At 35.6% G+C, this 17,947-nt stretch overlaps 1 long non-coding RNA gene across 1 annotated transcript; it reads left to right on the top strand.

Annotated features, from left to right (window-relative positions):
- The first annotated feature begins 6,334 nt into the window (after window positions 1-6,334).
- LOC113342864 lies at window positions 6,335-13,651 on the top strand. The gene is made up of 3 exons (XR_003356888.1): window positions 6,335-6,505; window positions 13,456-13,484; window positions 13,623-13,651. It is a non-coding gene; the product is annotated as an uncharacterized LOC113342864 (long non-coding RNA).
- The last annotated feature ends 4,296 nt before the right edge of the window (window positions 13,652-17,947 follow it).

Genomic DNA, 17,947 nt, shown 5'->3' on the forward strand with positions numbered 1-17,947 from the left:
CAAGTGAGCTTAATAAAATGCCTCACAATAATTTTTCTAAGTGAGACTACTCAGTTAATGGACTTATGAGATGCTACCCAATCAACAGAGAAGCTACTCAAATTTAGAAACTATGAACAAGTTTAGAATCTTGAATTTAAATACTACAACCAAACACATTCATTCAAAAATGTGCAAACCGCTTATATACTAGTTCTTTGCATCACTTATATATTCTATTATATTCAGTCCGGCCTACGCCATTACTTAACAAAACAAGAACATGATACACTAAGTCCCTTTTGAAGATACAAAGAAAAAAATACCTGATCTAGAACGATAAAGACAAAATACTCATATGCATCGGGACTACCCGCCAGCAACCGACATACAAAAGAACAAATCTTCGTCATTCAAAATATTCCCATGAATCCAAACTAGTTCGGCCCATCTACATAAACTGAAGAGATAATTACTATTCAAAATTACCCCAAACTTTACACTAGGTCTAGTACAGTGAGTTCACGACTAATCTAATAGCATCCAAAAAGTCTCAAGCATAAATCAATATCTCCACTACAAGTGCATTGCAGTAATGTTGAATAATAAAAATGTGTCTCAAAGGTAATTCTCATATAGACGGAATCATAACAATACATTTAGCCTAACCACGAACTTTTCTTTAAGAAAAATGCTTTGTTATATAGCCTCAAACCAAAATGAATTTTCACTCTACATATTAGGAACATGGGGATCTTACTTGAAAGGTCTCACACGTCATAAAATCTAGTTAAAAATGAGCAACACATAAGTGCCCATATATATATAGTAGAACAATCCATACATAGTTGCAACAAATTAGAAATTCATTCTACTGGACATTAATAAAAATATAAAGAACAAACCACACGAAGTTGTTGTCTCAATCCGTTGACCACCCAACAAGATAAAAAGGCTCGAGTAGAAAGTAAAAGATTACCATTTTAAAAAATGCAGTATAATTCATTCAAGTATTTCCGTAGAAATTCTTACCTGATTGTCTTGAAATTTATAGTGTCCTGGTAACTCAGGGTACAACTACATGTAAAACTCTCAGCTTATTCTAACGGTTCATTTAAAAGATGCACATCTCACAACCTGGTTGTCTTCACTGCCGACATACAAAATTCAATCACGATTTTCTAATGCTTTTAGGTACCTAAATTGATTGGAACCTCTTGAAATTTTACAGTAAATAATCTACAAAGTAATAAACAACATACTAAAAACTGAGCTTCATCCGATATACGGAAAATGCAAAAAGCTAATTGTAAGTAGACTGCCCAGGATTTCAATCCTGGTGAACGCAGTCATAGCTCGAGTCATCTGTACAATAGTAAACGTGATCCGATCCTTATGAAAATTGTACATTACATATATCATGTAATAAAGTATGACATAATCAAATTTCAACATAATCCAACCATTGGATCTCAAGATATTAGGAGAACATAAACATACATGCTAGGGTTTATAAAGTTGAACTACAATCAAACCATGCAAGTTTCTTTCCCAAGTTTGTTAAACATGAAACAAAGCGTTTTAGACATGAATCAAGTAAGTTAGCAGCATACCCAATTCATAAATTGCTAGAAGAACATGAACTATAATGAGCACCCAGTCTTCCATCATGAACCCTATTTTCCATCAAGTAGATTAAGTAGGTTTAAACTTGAAGCTAAGACATGCATTAGTTGAAATTGGATAATAACACAAACCCATGTTGTATTTTTTTAAACAAATTAAAGAATAATCACAAGATTATGCAAAATCCCTAATTTCCATCAAGAACCCTAAATTATTGAATTTCTATATTACCTTATCAAAACATGAAACTTTACATGTTTACAAGCTACCCAACGTTTAAAATCAATGAAACTTCAAATATGTAAACCCACTTTGATCAAAACATCTTAGAATTAATTAGGGTATGATTAAGCAGATGAAAAAATGAAGCTCACATACCTCTTCCCGTTCCACTGGAGATTCATAGGCATAATTCTTGATCAATTCCAAGCTCAACCTCTTCGATATCTCAACAAATTTTCTAAAGTTCCTTCCTTACAAAATATCAGGAGAAATCAAAGAAGAAAATAGGAACCATGAAAGAAGAAAAAGGAAATCATGGAAACCCTTTCTATTTCCATTTAATTTTTTTTTTATCATAAGTCACGGAAAAGACTTAACTGCCCCTAAGCCATTCCAATTGTTGACAGATGTGCCATGGCGTGGAGGGATACATGTGGAGTTATTTTGGCACACATACATATGCTTGAGGCTATCAAACTCCCAATAAAAACACTATTTTGTAACTTGGCCAAACTCATAGGGTTCAAAACACTGTCGACTTTGGTTTCTTGAGTTATTTTAAGTGAAATAGCTGTGACTTATAACTATAATGGGTTGGATTAAACCGGAGAAATATTTTAGGGTCTTACAATATGGATTGTCGTCATAACCACCCACGTCCCAAATACCTTCATGGACATGCGAAAGTAGTGCGACTCAAACCCGACGAGATGCTAGAAGTGGATAAAATGACACGAGCACGTTTGCCACCTTCTAGGATTCTTAGCAAATTGAAGGCGGACAACAAGAATAACAAGTCGACTATGCAAACTATCTACAATGCAAGACAAAAGATTAAAAGACTCAATTTGCAAGGTAGGATGGTGATGCAACAAGTAATGTGGTTAGGGGTGAAGAATAACTACGCTTGCCAAAAGAAGTTGGATGACTTCGGTCAAGTCACACACTTTTTCCTTGCCCAACCGGAATGCGCCCAATTGTCTCTATGCTTCCCACAAGTTATTATATTAGATTTCACGTACAAGACTAATAAATATGAGATTTCGTTGATGAACATTGTGGGGCATACTTTGACAAATGCACTGTTCACCGTGGATTTTTGTTTCATGAAAAACGAGAAGAAAGAGAGTTATGTTTGGGGGTTAGAACAATTGAAGTTAATCTTCTAGGAGGGTGCTCTTCCTAAAGTGTTCGTTTCCGATCAAGACTCATCGTTGATGTATGCTATTAAGAAGGTATTTCCGGATGCATTCAATTTTCTTTGTACGTTTCACATATGGTGCAATGTGAGGAAAAAATGCCAACCGATAATTCAACCACTTAAGTTCAAAGAACTAGAGAATATTGCTAATCTACCGTTGGAGACACGAGTAAAGAAAAATAAGGAACTCTTGAAAGCATATGAACATAATGAGATGCTGTGGGCTTGTTTCCAAGGCGAATGGGAAGCTTTGATATGGTCAATCACCGAGGATGTCTATGAAGAAAATTTTAAAATGCTTATTAGGAATTAGAAGACCGCCTACCTCGATATCATTACTTACTTGGTCAAAGATGTGTTGGAAACTAATAAAGAAAGGTTCGTGAGTTGCTTCACAAATCGGCACAAACACTTCGACAACCAAGCCACAAGTATGGTAGAGTCGTCTCATTATCGGTTGACCATGAGGCTCACCATCCGATCTAGGTGAAAATTACATCATCTTCATCAGGAATGTGAAAACCTGTAGCCCGTTGTTCTGCAACTTCATCAGGAATATGCACTTTCAGGGTTCAGTTTCAAGAACAGCTCGGCGCACATCTAAATTTTTTTTTACGTCGAACCATACACTGTAACCGCCGCACAAACACGTTTTTGACGAATTAAATCTATCATACCAATCAAAAACATCAAATACGAGATGGGTTTGTAGAACTCACTTTCTTATTCTCATTTCCGGAGTTGGTTCTTCTTAAATCTCTTCTTCTGGTTGATTTTGTGGTTGATTTTGAGTTTGTTCTTCACTCTCTAAATCTTCTTCTTATTCAATAGGTTTTTCAATCGATCGATTAGAACGAGATACTGGCTTACGACGACCCATTATATAGACGAGTTTAATCGTCGACTAAATTTTCACGAATCGACGATTAAATTTCCGCGATGATACGATGAAAAAAAAACAGTGGTGGGTTCGGATATGGAGGAGGAAGAAGAATAAGCGGTTGAATGAAAATGATTTTAGGATTAAAGATTATAGGTTTTTGTATTAGGGTTAGGGATAGATTAGTAATTTAAAAGATTTAAGGGCATATAGGTAATTGAACTACCCATAGGGTACCCCTTATAAGGTCACCCAAGTTAGGACTAGTCCTTTGTATGCCTAGTAAGATTTTGGTATGCCCAAAATCATGGTTCATATGATAAGCCGTGTGGATAGGAGAATCAAGTTTTGGGCAGTGAAGCTTTTTCCTTCTCCTTTGAGATATTTTGGGATTTCCTTTCCCTTTTTTTTCGGAAAATGGGTCATTTGTCCAAATATTTTTAAAACATGGTTCTAATGGACGAGTAAAAATTAGTATGGGTGAAATGGACACAAAAAAATATAGCAAGGATGAAACTGGATTCATCCTGGCTTAAACTTAAAAAATAGCGAGGATGAAACTGGATGCATCCTGATGTAATTTAAAAATAAGAAAAAGTATTTAAAAATGGGTAGGATGAAACTGGTTACATCCTGGCTATTTTTATATTTTTGTCCATTTAAATAGTATCAAAATCTAGATGTCTTTTTCTCCCAGGAATTATTGATTTTGGTCTTTTTAACCAATTTTGTGTTTTTTTTTATTTTTGTCTCTACATTTTTATAGAGCTTTATTTTGATTTATAAATTTTTATCTTTACTGAGCAAAAAAAAAAGTTTTGGGTAGAACAGTATAGTTTGTTGAACAATATTAAGATGATCGTATCAATATTCTTCACCAAGCTGCTAGTATTTTTATTCCTATAAATAAGACAATCTGTAACGACAATGTAAGAAGATGAAGATTTTGGCAGGATATTCCCAAAAGCTTGAGTACAAGGCAGGATATCCCTATGTCTAAATAGACCTAATACACCTTTACAAATATGGTGAAAAGATTTTGCTAAATTAATATCTTTCCTAACATACAAGATTCTAATTTAACTCTCGTATATACAATAATATACATGCAAATCCCTTAATACTCCCCTTCAAGTTGGAGCATGGAGATCACGAATGCCCAACTTGTGAAGAAAAAGCTCAAACTGAGGACGTCAAAGTGCTTTGGTGAAGATATCTGCAAGTTGAGCCGATGTGCGAACATGAGAAGTGATAATAGTACCGGATTGAACGTGATCACGTACATAGTGACAATCAATCTCAATGTGTTTGGTTCGCTCATGAAAAACAGTATTAACAGCAATATGAAGCACGGATTGACTGTCACAGTAAAGACGCAAAGGCTGAGAGTGAGACACACCAAGAGATTTCAAAGACGCCTTGAGCCAAGTGAGCTCACTACAAGTATGAGCCATAGAACGGTACTCAGCTTCAGCCGAAGAACGCGATATAATGTGTTGCTTCTTTGTATTCCAAAATATAGGTGAGCCTCCCAAAAATATGAAATAACCGGTAAGAGAACGACGATTAAGGTGGCAGGATGCCCAATCAGAGTCACACTAGGCAATAAGTTGAAGAGCATTGTCCTTACGTAAAATAATCCCTTGACCCGGATGAATTTTAAGATAACGAAGAACTCGAAGAGCATCTTCCCAATGTGCAACCCTAAGAGATTGCATGAATTAAGCCAATATTTGCACTAAATAACACAATTCAGGACGCGTAATGGTCAAATAAATCAAACGTCCAATAAGTTGACGATACTGAGATGGATCTGAATACAAAGGTCCATCATATAGAGTCAAACGATGATGTTGATTAATAGGTGAAGAACCTGGTTTGGCTCCAAGAAGTCCATTTTCAGAAAGTATATCCAAGGTATATTTTCGTTGAGATAAAAATAAACCATCACTACCAAGAGATATTTCAATACCACACCAGTGGATAATTTGTCTTTTACCACTTCCTGGGCTTTTCAAAAACAACTGTTATTGGGCTGAAGTACTTACCCATGCTGTCATTCACAGTTGTTTTATAAAAAAAAAAAAAAAAAATTAAACTTGTTGCAATATTAGTTGTTTTATGAAGGCGAATTTTTGGTGGTCTCTGGTAGCTTTTGTTTGAGTTGTAAAACGACTATGAGGAAAAGAAGATTATATGATGCATGTTTTTGGCGGGATTTTTCGCGCCAGAACCAATGGTTAGATGATGAGCCAAAATGGATCAACGGTGACAGATGAGAATCCTCGTTTCTATCGACTCTATATATCTCTTCTCTCTCACCTTTATCTTTTACGTTTCTGTCACTTGTTCTTACACAGGAAAGAAAACTCAGAGACAAAAAGAAAAATCAAAAACAGAAAATAATTTCAGATTGAAAAAACCCTGACTAACAAGTGATTCAAAACCCTATTTCTCTTCTATATCCGTAAACCCCTGTTCTCAAAACCCTATTTTTGTTATGTGTCTATAAACCCGTTTTCTCAAACCCTAGTTCTCTTCGTATCTTCAAAATCCCTTTTCTTCATAACCCTATTTTCGATTTCAATTCTCATCAGGTAAAGTTATGGTTTTAGAAAGTCAGTTTTTTTGTTCTGTTTTCATTTTCTTTGATGTTAGGTGATAGACGCATTTATGTGTCTATTTTGTTCTCAATTTTCTGTATTGTTAGACTCGATTAAGTACTTATTGTGTTATTTTGTGTTCTTGTAGGAAATTTTAGAGAAATAATCCCTTGCGGCGAAATGGGCTCAAAAAGCAGTGTTTTACACCCCGGAGAAATGTACTGTAGGCACCCCAGAAATGCACCGGAAGCGTCCCAAAAATGTCCTGGAGGAACCAATAAAAATTACTATTTCCACCCCAATTGATATTCGCACCCCAGCACTCTGGATAAGGGGCACCTTCTTCAACAATTTGAATTTGTGTTTTTGGCGGGAAATGAAGTTTTCAACTGGCAGAATTTTGATTGTCAAAATGAATGGGTTAGAGTGCGATTCAATCGCTTAAAATTGGCAGAAAGATGTGATTTGGCATAAGGAACAAAGTTTGGGTGTCGAATTTGATCGGAATTGGATGGAAATATCGATTTGATTCTCGAGCTCAAAACAGAGCTACACGGACTGAACACACCTTGTACACGCTGTTGTGTGTGTTTTGGATATGCATGGAAGTGACTAAGGGACGTTCGATGACTTACTAGGCGTGGGAGAGCTGAATTGGAGTGTGCAGAACCAATTCTAACGTGTGATAGAGTTAATTTTGGAAATTTTCGTTATTATTGGCAGCCGAGAATATTTGGATTAAATGGAGAATATATGCAATCAATGGTCGTATTTTTGGCTCCAATTCACTATAAATATAAGGAAAAACAGTTTGGGAAAGGGTGTCGAGAGTTTTGGGAGCTAGGGAGAGCTAGAGAAGACGAAATCAGAGTTTAACAAAACTCTGCTGCTGCTGCTGATGATGATGAAGAACACGAAGAACGGACCTGCCAGAGCAGTCGTTCTTCAACAGTGACAGCGACAGCGGAGTGTGGGTCGTAATTTATTACAGCAATTCATATGTATCGTTCTTTTTGTGACGCCTTCTGTGGGTCGTACATTCACTGTTTTACTTATTTTTATCATTTTAATCAACTTTTGAGCAACATACATGTATTTTGAGATTATGATTAATATGAGAAGCTAAATCCCAACAATGGGGCGATGAAGGAAGCCTTATTTCACACTTGGGTAATTATATTTAATTCTTTTCATGACTTTTGCATTAATTTTAATTGAAATTATGATTTAAATTAATTAGTTGTGATTTGATTTGATGGGTCATGCTTAGCTTAGATGATTTGATGTCCCATGCTTAACATTTACACCTAATATTTTGAGAATCTATCTTGGAAATAAATTAGATTCGATATATTTAATATATTTTTCGAGCTATTATTGATAAAAGAATTATTATTTGAACCTTAAGAAATGAATTTGGCGGAATCCTAGTCCCAGTACCTCTCTACCAATTTGTCAATATTTTTGTATATAATTTTTAAATCTAAAAATTCCATTTCCTTCACAAGTCCGAGAGTTTGAACCTCATTGCTACAACCCCCATTAAATCATTAATCATTTTGGCGCCGCCGACGCGTATTTGTGCTTAGGTAGAATTTTTAGGTTTTTATTATTTATTTTTTACTATTATTTGTTCCTTTTTACGTTTCTTTTTATGTCTTTGATTTACAGGTTCGAAGTGGAATACTAAGGACTTGGGAACAAAAATCTTAAAGCTAAAAGAGAAGAAAAAAAAGACATAATTTTTTTCAGGATTTGTAAATAGGCTTTATTTTTCATAATTTTTGTAATTTTTGGACTTTTTATTTGGACTTTATTTTGGACAATTGGACTTTATTATTTTATTTTTTTAACCCTACGGAAGGGTATTATTATAAAAAAAAAATTTATTATAAATTGTGTGCAGGGAAGGACGACGATTACTATATCTTCTCGGCCCCTCGGGTTTGTACATGACATAGGAGTCGTGGCCCGAGTCGACTTCAACGGTTCATCCCCCGTCTGGTACGGGAGTTAAGTCCATCGAAACACTCGTGAATCTCCTGTAAGCGAGTTACTGTATTCCTTAAGGTGATTCATTGATTGAGGACGAATTTGGACTGTTTTTAAATTCCTAGTAAAGGGAAAGACCTGGCCAATACAAGATAAGGGTTCGGATTTCATCACCGCTCCCTTCTTGCCCGCCTTAGGAAAACGAAACCTAACGCGAACCCAATCTTAAAATTTGGAATAGAACGAGACTGATAGGGTAACGAGCTTAATATGAAACTCGTTCGAAATATTGGTTGCTCTTTAAGTACACTCCAAAGTTCATGACGGTTTCTGTGAGTTGAATGCGTGACTGCGCCACCTTGTGATAGCGGTGAGGCCTTGGGTATCAAACCTCCACTGATCTTCCCTCGCCTCAATTCAACTTACTTTGACTCGGATTGATTCCAGAGGGGTTTGCTTAAATTGTAACGAATTCCCTTTCGAAAGATAGAAGCTGGTTTAGAAACAATCTAAGTGGAGCCATCATGGTTTTTGTTTGCTAGATTTTATAGGTTTGTTTTGGTAGAGTCCAGTCGGCCTTGTTTGTGGTTTTGTAGAATTCCCTTGCAATTAAGAATGTCGAACTGGTATGATAGAAGCCAATACAATGAATATCGACCTGAATTTGAATATGGACATCATCAGTTTTATTACCATGGTGGGAATAGTGGTTGGGAACGCCAAACTTTTCAAGGTTATGGTTCATACCATGGTGAGCCCAATCACTATCCTCACAACCATCAGTCATACGAGAAAAATTCTGTTAATTCCTCTTTACTTGAGTCAACACGTAAGTTAGCTGAGACAACACGTAAGTTTGCTGAAATGAATAACTTAGTTATGGACGAAAATAATGCAATGAGTGAACTTTCTTTACCTGATTTCGTAGATTACGTCAGGAATTCATGTGAGTCGGCCCAAAAGCTTTTGTTAGAGACCCATAATAGAACTTCTCTAAAAGATCTAAATTTCCAAAATAGTGTTTCCAATTTTACCCTTGATATAAATAGTGAATATTTGCCTAATTTAGAGGACGAGGTTAGAATAAAAGACACTACTTATTTAGATAAGGTTCAATCATCTCCGTACTATGATGATGAGGATAGCAGTAATGAAGAATCTGAAATATGTAGGCATAGTGATCAGGAGTCTAGTAATCCAATTGAGCTGTATAGTGATTATATTATTTCTAGTTCAAATCCAAATAATTTTTATGATTATTCACCTATTCAAAAGGACGAGGATTTGATTAGGGATACCACCGTTTTAGACGATGTAGTTTTTCCTTTTGATTACGAAGCCGATAGTGGTTTAGAGGAACGAGTTCATTTCGAATATATTGTTTTAGAGTCTAGCGACTTAGAAACAATAGTCTTGGAAGAAGAAGATAGACCCGTAGAGATGAGTAAAGATGCACTACCTGATAATAACTTAGAAGAATCTCTTGAATATTTGAAGGACTCTGAAGATACGGAAATTCAAGAAATAATTAGAGGTCTATCTAGAGACACTGAAAACTCTAAGTTTGGGGGTGATTATCACTTCCCTAGTGCCTTACCTTTAACTCTCAGAAAGTCCCCACACTTAGGAATTGATATCTCTGCCTCGACAATTTTACAAGATTACCTTCATTCTCGTTTTCCCGAACCTAATGATGTCCAGGAAGAAGTTCAGTCGTTAGAAACCCATCCTCTGGTTGATGTGGTTTTCCCAGGCTATGATACCCAGATTGACTTTGTTTTCCCACCAAATAGTTTTCTTCCAAATGTGGGAACGTTTATATTTCAAATGTGTCGAATATTAAGTTGTGAGACTAAACCTAAATGCTTTAGGAAATTAGAATCAACACATTTGCTTAAGAATGACCACTACTCTCATTTTGGTCAATATTGTAAGTCAAATCTTATTGACTTAGAGGATCCTCAGTTATTTAGGTTATTATTGTGCGCTTCTAAGATTATATTTGAGTTTTTCCAGACTCTAGGACCTAATGATTCAGATCCCACCTATGAAGAAACGCAGCCAATGAAAATTTTCTATTTAGACCCTTTCATAGAACCTGAACCTGAACCACAATTAGATATAAATTTCTTAATAAGGAAACTAAGTAAGGGCATGCTAGTCTTGTTCACTTTCTTGGTTCACTGCAATTTCCTATGGTCAGCTCTATTTGGTTTTGAAGACCCACAGTTATTTCGACTGTTAGGTTCGAGTTGACCAATCCTTTTCTAAGTCTGGCTGAAGACTTTAAACTTACCACTTCCTGGGAGGTATCCCATGCTCATGCAACACGGTAATATCTTTCCTTAACTCTTTCGCTTCAAATGGTAACAGTTTCTCCTTGTTCATGCTTTTAGTTTCATCTTTAGAACATTTAGGACAATGTTAGATTTAAGTTTGGGGGTATGGGAGAAACTTTTTAGTTGCAATAAATAAACTCCAGAGCCTAGAAATTTAGGCGTATTTAGGATGGCACTAACCAATCTAAGTGGATGGAAGCATTTTGGTTATAGGAGTTGAGGAACCAATCTGATTAGATGGAAACATCTAGAAGAGTCTATTCATAAAAGCACAGAGCTCAGGTGTTAGAAATAACACGATAGTTTCACCATATCTCGTTGAGTCCTTTTCACTTCTGTTTTTATTTCTCTTTTTAAATATGTTTCTAAGTGATTTGGTGGGGCTCACGATTCAAGTTGTTACCAATGCTAGGGTGAATTAGAGTGATTGAGATACCATGAAAAAAAAAAAAAAAGTTAAAAAAAAAAAGAGTTGAAAAAAAAAAAATTGAGACCAGACCATTTGACCAAAAGGAATAAATTCAATAAAGTCGACCACTGGTACCCTTGTATATGTCAGTGTGTTGATATTAGTCAGACTAGTATCTCAATCCATTAGGATAGGTTTATTTTGGCGGAGGCCTTCAGACAGATATGGGAAACGCCGTTCACTTAGTAAACATCAAAACCATCTGTGTTTTTCTATATCCATCTTCTTGATCTATCCATATGATTAGTTTGACTCCGAATATGATGTCCATAGTGCAACTATCTGAGTAGAGCTCTGTCACTTATATATGAATTTTAGTATGCTTGAGTGCAAACTCGTGTATATCAATTGGAATTTCGCATCAGGGTACTTCCTCTTGTAGTCAATAAGTATGTCAACCAAGGATATTATTTAGTGACTTCCAAGGTTCGTTGTAGATATATAGCTAGGGTCTGGAGTAAAGATTTTGTGGGTACACCTCTGGTAAACCCTCCGGAGACAATACTCCGCCACTAGGGCCACCTAGGGGTTCAAATGATTTTCCTTTCTATAATAAATTTGCTCGAGGACTAGCAAATAATAAGTTTGGGGGTATTTGATATACGCATTTATGTGTCTATTTTGTTCTCAATTTTCTGTATTGTTAGACTCGATTAAGTACTTATTGTGTTATTTTGTGTTCTTGTAGGAAATTTTAGAGAAATAAGCCCTTGCGGCGAAATGGGCTCAAAAAGCAGTGTTTTACACCCCGGAGAAATGTACTGTAGGCACCCCAGAAATGCACCGGAAGCGTCCCAAAAATGTCCCGGAGGAACCCATAAAAATTACTATTTCCACCCCAATTAATATTCGCACCCCAGCACTCTGGATAAGGGGCACCTTCTTCAACAATTTGAATTTGTGTTTTTGGCGGGAAATGAAGTTTTCAACTGGCAGAATTTTGATTGTCAAAATGAATGGGTTAGATTGCGATTCAATCGCTTAAAATTGGCAGAAAGATGTGATTTGGCATAAGGAACAAAGTTTGGGTGTCGAATTTGATCGAAATTGGCTGGAAATATCGATTTGATTCTCGAGCTCAAAACAGAGCTACACGGACTGAACACACCCTGTACACGCTGTTGTGTGTGTTTTGGCTATGCATGAAAGTGATTAATGGACGTTCGACGACTTACTAGGCGTGGGAGAGCTGAATTGGAGTGTGCAGAACCAATTCTAACGTGTGACAGAGTTAATTTTGGAAATTTTCGTTATTATTGGCAGCCGAGAATATTTGGATTAAATGGAGAATATATTCAATCAATGGTCGGATTTTTGGCTCCAATTCACTATAAATACAAGGAAAAACAGTTTGGGAAAGGGTGTCGAGAGTTTTGGGAGCTAGGGAGAGCTAGAGAAGACGAAATCAGAGTTTAACAAAACTCTGCTGCTGCTGCCGATGATGATGAAGAACATGAAGAACGGACCTGCCAGAGCAGTCGTTCTTCAACAGTGACAGCGACAGCGGAGTGTGGGTCGTAATTTATTACAACAATTCATATGTATCGTTCTTTTTGTGACGCCTTCTGTGGGTCGTACATTCAATGTTTTACTCATTTTTATCATTTTAATCAACTTTTGAGCAACATACATGTATTTTGAGATTATGATTAATATGGAGAAGCTAAATCCCAACACTGGGGCGATGAAGGAAGCCTTATTTCACACTTGGGTAATTATATTTAATTCTTTTCATGACTTTTGCATTAATTCTAATTGAAATTATGATTTAAATTAATTAGTTGTGATTTGATTTGATGGGTCATGCTTAGCTTAGATGATTTGATGTCCCATGCTTAACATTTACACCTAATATTTTGAGAATCTATCTTGGCAATAAATTAGAGTCGATATATTTAATATTTTTTTCGAGCTATTATTGATAAAAGAATTATTATTTGAACCTTAAGAAATGAATTTGGCGGAATCCTAGTCCCAGTACCTCTCTACCAATTTGTCAATATTTTTGTATATAATTTTTAAATCTAAAAATTCCATTTCCTTCACAAGTCTGAGAGTTTGAACCTCATTACTACAACCCCTATTAAATCATTAATCATTAGGGCTTGAATCTAATTTTTGTGTGTGTTTTTTTTTGAATGTAGAAGTCCTTCAGGTGCAGATTAATCTTCAGGTATAATAACTCCTTCACTTTGATTCTATTTTATTTGAATTTGGTAGAGGTTAATTTCGTGATTGATTGTCCAGTTCCTGTCTTCAATTTCTCTGTTAGGGTTTTAATTGAAGTTCCTTTGTTTTTAATGTTGTGTAGAAGAGGTGCAGTAATTTCTCAAAGATCTTCAGGTATAACATGTCGATCAACGATTTGTTTTAATTTTTTTATGGTTTCAGAATCTTTAATAGCTTTTCATACTTTACTTTGATTCGTGTTTAGTGTGTTATCATGATGTTCTTATAGTTGAATTAGGATCTTTTTCATGTTCTTACAGTTGGCTTTTGATTTTGTGACGAAACCTCATGTTCTACTTTGAGGTAGTTGTGTTCAAGTTATGAAATTGTGTTTGTATAGCATGGATTGATTTATATTGGTGTTCTTGTTCGTTCTATCATGATTTTTTACGATTTAGTTGCATAGATAGAAAGATTATTTGCAGATGTGTAAGAAGTGATTGTTTGTAGTTTAGTTTTGTACTTAATATGCTTTTGATAAGTTGCTTTGAACCACTGTTGCATTGTTTAAATGTATATGGTTAGATATCAATCTCTTACATGTAGGTTTTTTGTCATGATATTGTGTATCACTGCTGCAGTTTTTGTATTGTTGCTTATTATGGCTTATTATGGGTTTCTTGGCCAAGAAAATACTTGAGAGGACCTAAATCTTTCATATGAAAGCACCGACTTAAGTATGCCTTAAAAGTAGCAATAGCGGCGGAATCATTCCCATCAATAATCAAATCATCAACATAAACAAGTACATCAATGGAATTCTCACCTCGTCGTAGAGTAAATAGAGATTAACTAGCATAAGGTTGTATAAATCCAAAAGTATTAAGAGCACTTGCAAGCTTAGCAAACCAATTTCGTGGAGCTTGACGAAGTCCATTTAAAGATTTATGAAGACGACATACTTTGCCCAAAGAAGTAGTCGAATCACCTGGAGGAAGTTGCATATATATTTCCTCATCAAGATCCCCATGTAGAAAGGAATTGTGAACATCCATTTGATGTAACTCCCAATCTTTGCCCGAAGAAGTAGTCGAATAACCCGGAAAAAATTAGCATAAGAAACATAATTAGTTATGGGATAAGGCGTACCTGAAGTCATTGACGAGTGTGGAGTTGAGGAGCCTGAGTCTATTGCTTCAGTAGTATTACACACATAGTACCTTAATCGTGTATTCGTAACCCGAGATTGTGCACTTCTTCTAACAGTGGTATCGTAAATACTCACTTACAGCTGTTGTATGACTTTCTGTAGCACGTAACGGAACTTCTGGTAATAAGCTGCCATGTGAAGAACGTGACACGTTTAGGGAGTCGTCAAATAAGAGTCGTCCAGCATCTGATCCCACTAAGGATTCGCCGGTCACCTGTGACTCATTCAAATTTCCGGAAGATCCAGCTGAAGCTTTTTATGTCACGTTCTGTGACGTCCCACGTGTCTCGGAATCAGTACAAATCTGAATCTCCACGTCCTGTCTGCTGTCACGTTCTAAAGTGCAAAATCAGCAAAATTCTGAACCACAAAATTCTTATTCCTTTCATGTTCTGTGCCTCCACGTGGTACTCTATGGGAATCGGCACAGTATATTGTACTCCCCCTACCTGACACTGTCTGCAAACTCGTTTGTACTATGTTACTCCCCCTATCCTCCAGGCTCATGGTAGCTGTATCAGACAATAAACCATCTAACTGTTTTGTAGGGTGCTCCAACTCCACTTGGCATTCTTCATTATTATTATCATTATTATTATTATTATTATCCGAAGAAACAACTCCGTAAGGAAATATATTTTCAAAGAAAACCACATCCCGATATATAAAGAATTGTCTCTTTTCCAAATCAAATAATCGCCAACCCTTTTTTTCATAAGGATAATCAACGAAGATACATCTCCGACTTCGTGGATTAAACTTATTACGATCACGAGGCACAACACTTGCATAGCACAAACATCCAACTATACCCGAATAAGATTATAAATGGGAGGCTTTCCATGTAAAAGTTCATAAGGAGATTTCCCGTTGAGAAAGGAAGTAGGCGTGCGATTAATAATATAAGCAGCGGTTAGAATGCACTCACCCCAAAACCGAAGAGGTAAATTTGCTCGAACACGCAAAGCACGCCCCACATTAAATATATGAATATGTTTGCGTTCCACTCGCCCATTTTGCTGTGGTGTATCCACACATGAGGTTTGAAATTCAATTCCTTGTTCATAAAAATATGGAATTAATGGACGAAATTCCGTACCATTATGACTGCGAACCTTCTTAACTTGTCCATCAAATTATGTCTTAGTCATAGCACAAAAATTTTGAAAAATATTCACCACCTCAGTTTTATGTGCCATCAAATAAACCCAAAGACAACGAGAATAATCATCGACTATCGTAAGAAAATAGTGTGCACCACAAGAAGACGAAGTACGATACGCACCCAAACATCACAATGAACTAAACTGAAGATGTCATTAGCTTTATTCTCACTAACTGGGAAACTAGCACGAGTTTGTTTATCCTTAAAACAAGTATCACATGGTTCATTAAGAAACTTCTGGCAATCAATTTTGTTCATACCAGGAAGCAAATAAATAATCTTTTTAGAAAGATGACCTAAACGCCTATGCCATAAGTAATAATCTTCACCACTAGTAACTCGATTTTCCATAATCTGCGCCCCACTGTGAAAGATATTAACCCCATATCGTTCCCTTCACACACCAATCAGCGTCCTCGTAGTACGATCCTGTATCACACACAACTTATCAGTCAAAGTGACACTACATTTCAGATCTTTAATTAAACATGCTAACGAAATCAAGTTACACTGAAGGTCAAGAACATATAAAAACGATATAATCTCATATTGTCTCCAAACACCACAGTGCCTTCACATGAAGCAATTGTGTATATGTCGTTCGGAAGTTTTACCGAAGAAAACCATATTTGATATGTTGTACAAAAAAACTCTTTCCTTCCTTTCATATGCCTTGAAGCCCCTGTATCAAATATCCACTTACTAGAAATATTTTCCTTTGAATAATCCTTATTCAAAAATTAAACATATTCACAATTGCTTCCCATTGTGTATCTGTGAGAATATTAGCAAATGACGAAAGATAACTTCTGGTTGAATTCACATCAATATTCATAAGTGCGGTGTTAATAATAACTTGCCCATCTTGTTCATAATTATCGCCATTCAATTTCACTTTATTACTTACATCCTTCAAATAATACAGGTATGATGATTTCTCCCGTAAAATTGAACCGAATTAAGGTTCACCATCAGAATTAGATTCTTCCCAAGGCATGACGCTAAAAGAGAGATTAATTTCTTATTTTCAATTATTCAAGTTATTTCGATTCTGGCTCAGATGCCATGTAACAACAAGGTAAGAAGATGACGGTTTTGTTTATTCCCAAAAGCTTGAGTACAAGTCAGGATATCCCTGTGTCTAGATAGGCCTAATACACCTTTACAAATATCGTGAAAATATTTTGCTAAATTAATATCTTTCCTAACATACACGATTCTAATTTAACTCCCTTATATACAACAATATACATGCAAATCCCTTAATACAATCACTTGAACACCCAACTTGCACTGAAGTTCAAATTTTTCTTGGAAAAAAAAAATAAAAAAATTTAATTTTTATTTTAGTTCTCTAATTTTCTCGATTAAAACGCTTCAAATTGCATCTGAACTTTTTGAGGAAGCCAAACCTAATGATATTGTTGATAAGATATTTATTTAGTTTTAAAAAAAAATGAAAATTGCAAAGTCAACAACCAAAGTTACTGCTAAAAGGCAATGAACGGCTCAAGTTTTGAAAGTCAACAACCGAAGTTACAAAAACCAAGAAAAAATTGTTCAAGAGCACGTTGGATGGTAGTTACGTCAGTGAACATAATCAGGAGGTTAAAAATTGTCTCAAATTTTTATTGAAGTCGTTATTTAAGTTTTCATTGTCTAGGTTTATAACTTAAAATTTAATTAATTAGAACATATTAATTTACTGGGTTAATAACGGGAAAATAACATCAAAATACATGGGATTAAAACAATGAAATATAAAGTGTTTATATAGAATTCATAGAGAGATGTTGGATAACCATAGAATTTTATAATTAGAGGTTGAATGACGCTGATATTTATAACAGTTAGATATTCAAATCTAACAGTGATATTTATAACAACGATGTTTAAAATTATCCACGGGTATATAGTGTTGGTGGCGGTTAGTGGGTGATGGTCGTTGATCGGTGGTGGTGGAATGGTATTTGAATTTTGGTGGTGGTGGTGGCGGCCGCGGCGATGAAGTGCTAAAGACTGAAGTTCGTTGTATTTTGAAATACAGAAAAAATAGTATATAAAAGGGTATTAAGGTAATCTCTTTTTTAAT

Source organism: Papaver somniferum, unplaced genomic scaffold (genome assembly GCF_003573695.1).
Source record: "Papaver somniferum cultivar HN1 unplaced genomic scaffold, ASM357369v1 unplaced-scaffold_48, whole genome shotgun sequence".
NCBI classification, from domain to species: domain Eukaryota; kingdom Viridiplantae; phylum Streptophyta; class Magnoliopsida; order Ranunculales; family Papaveraceae; genus Papaver; species Papaver somniferum.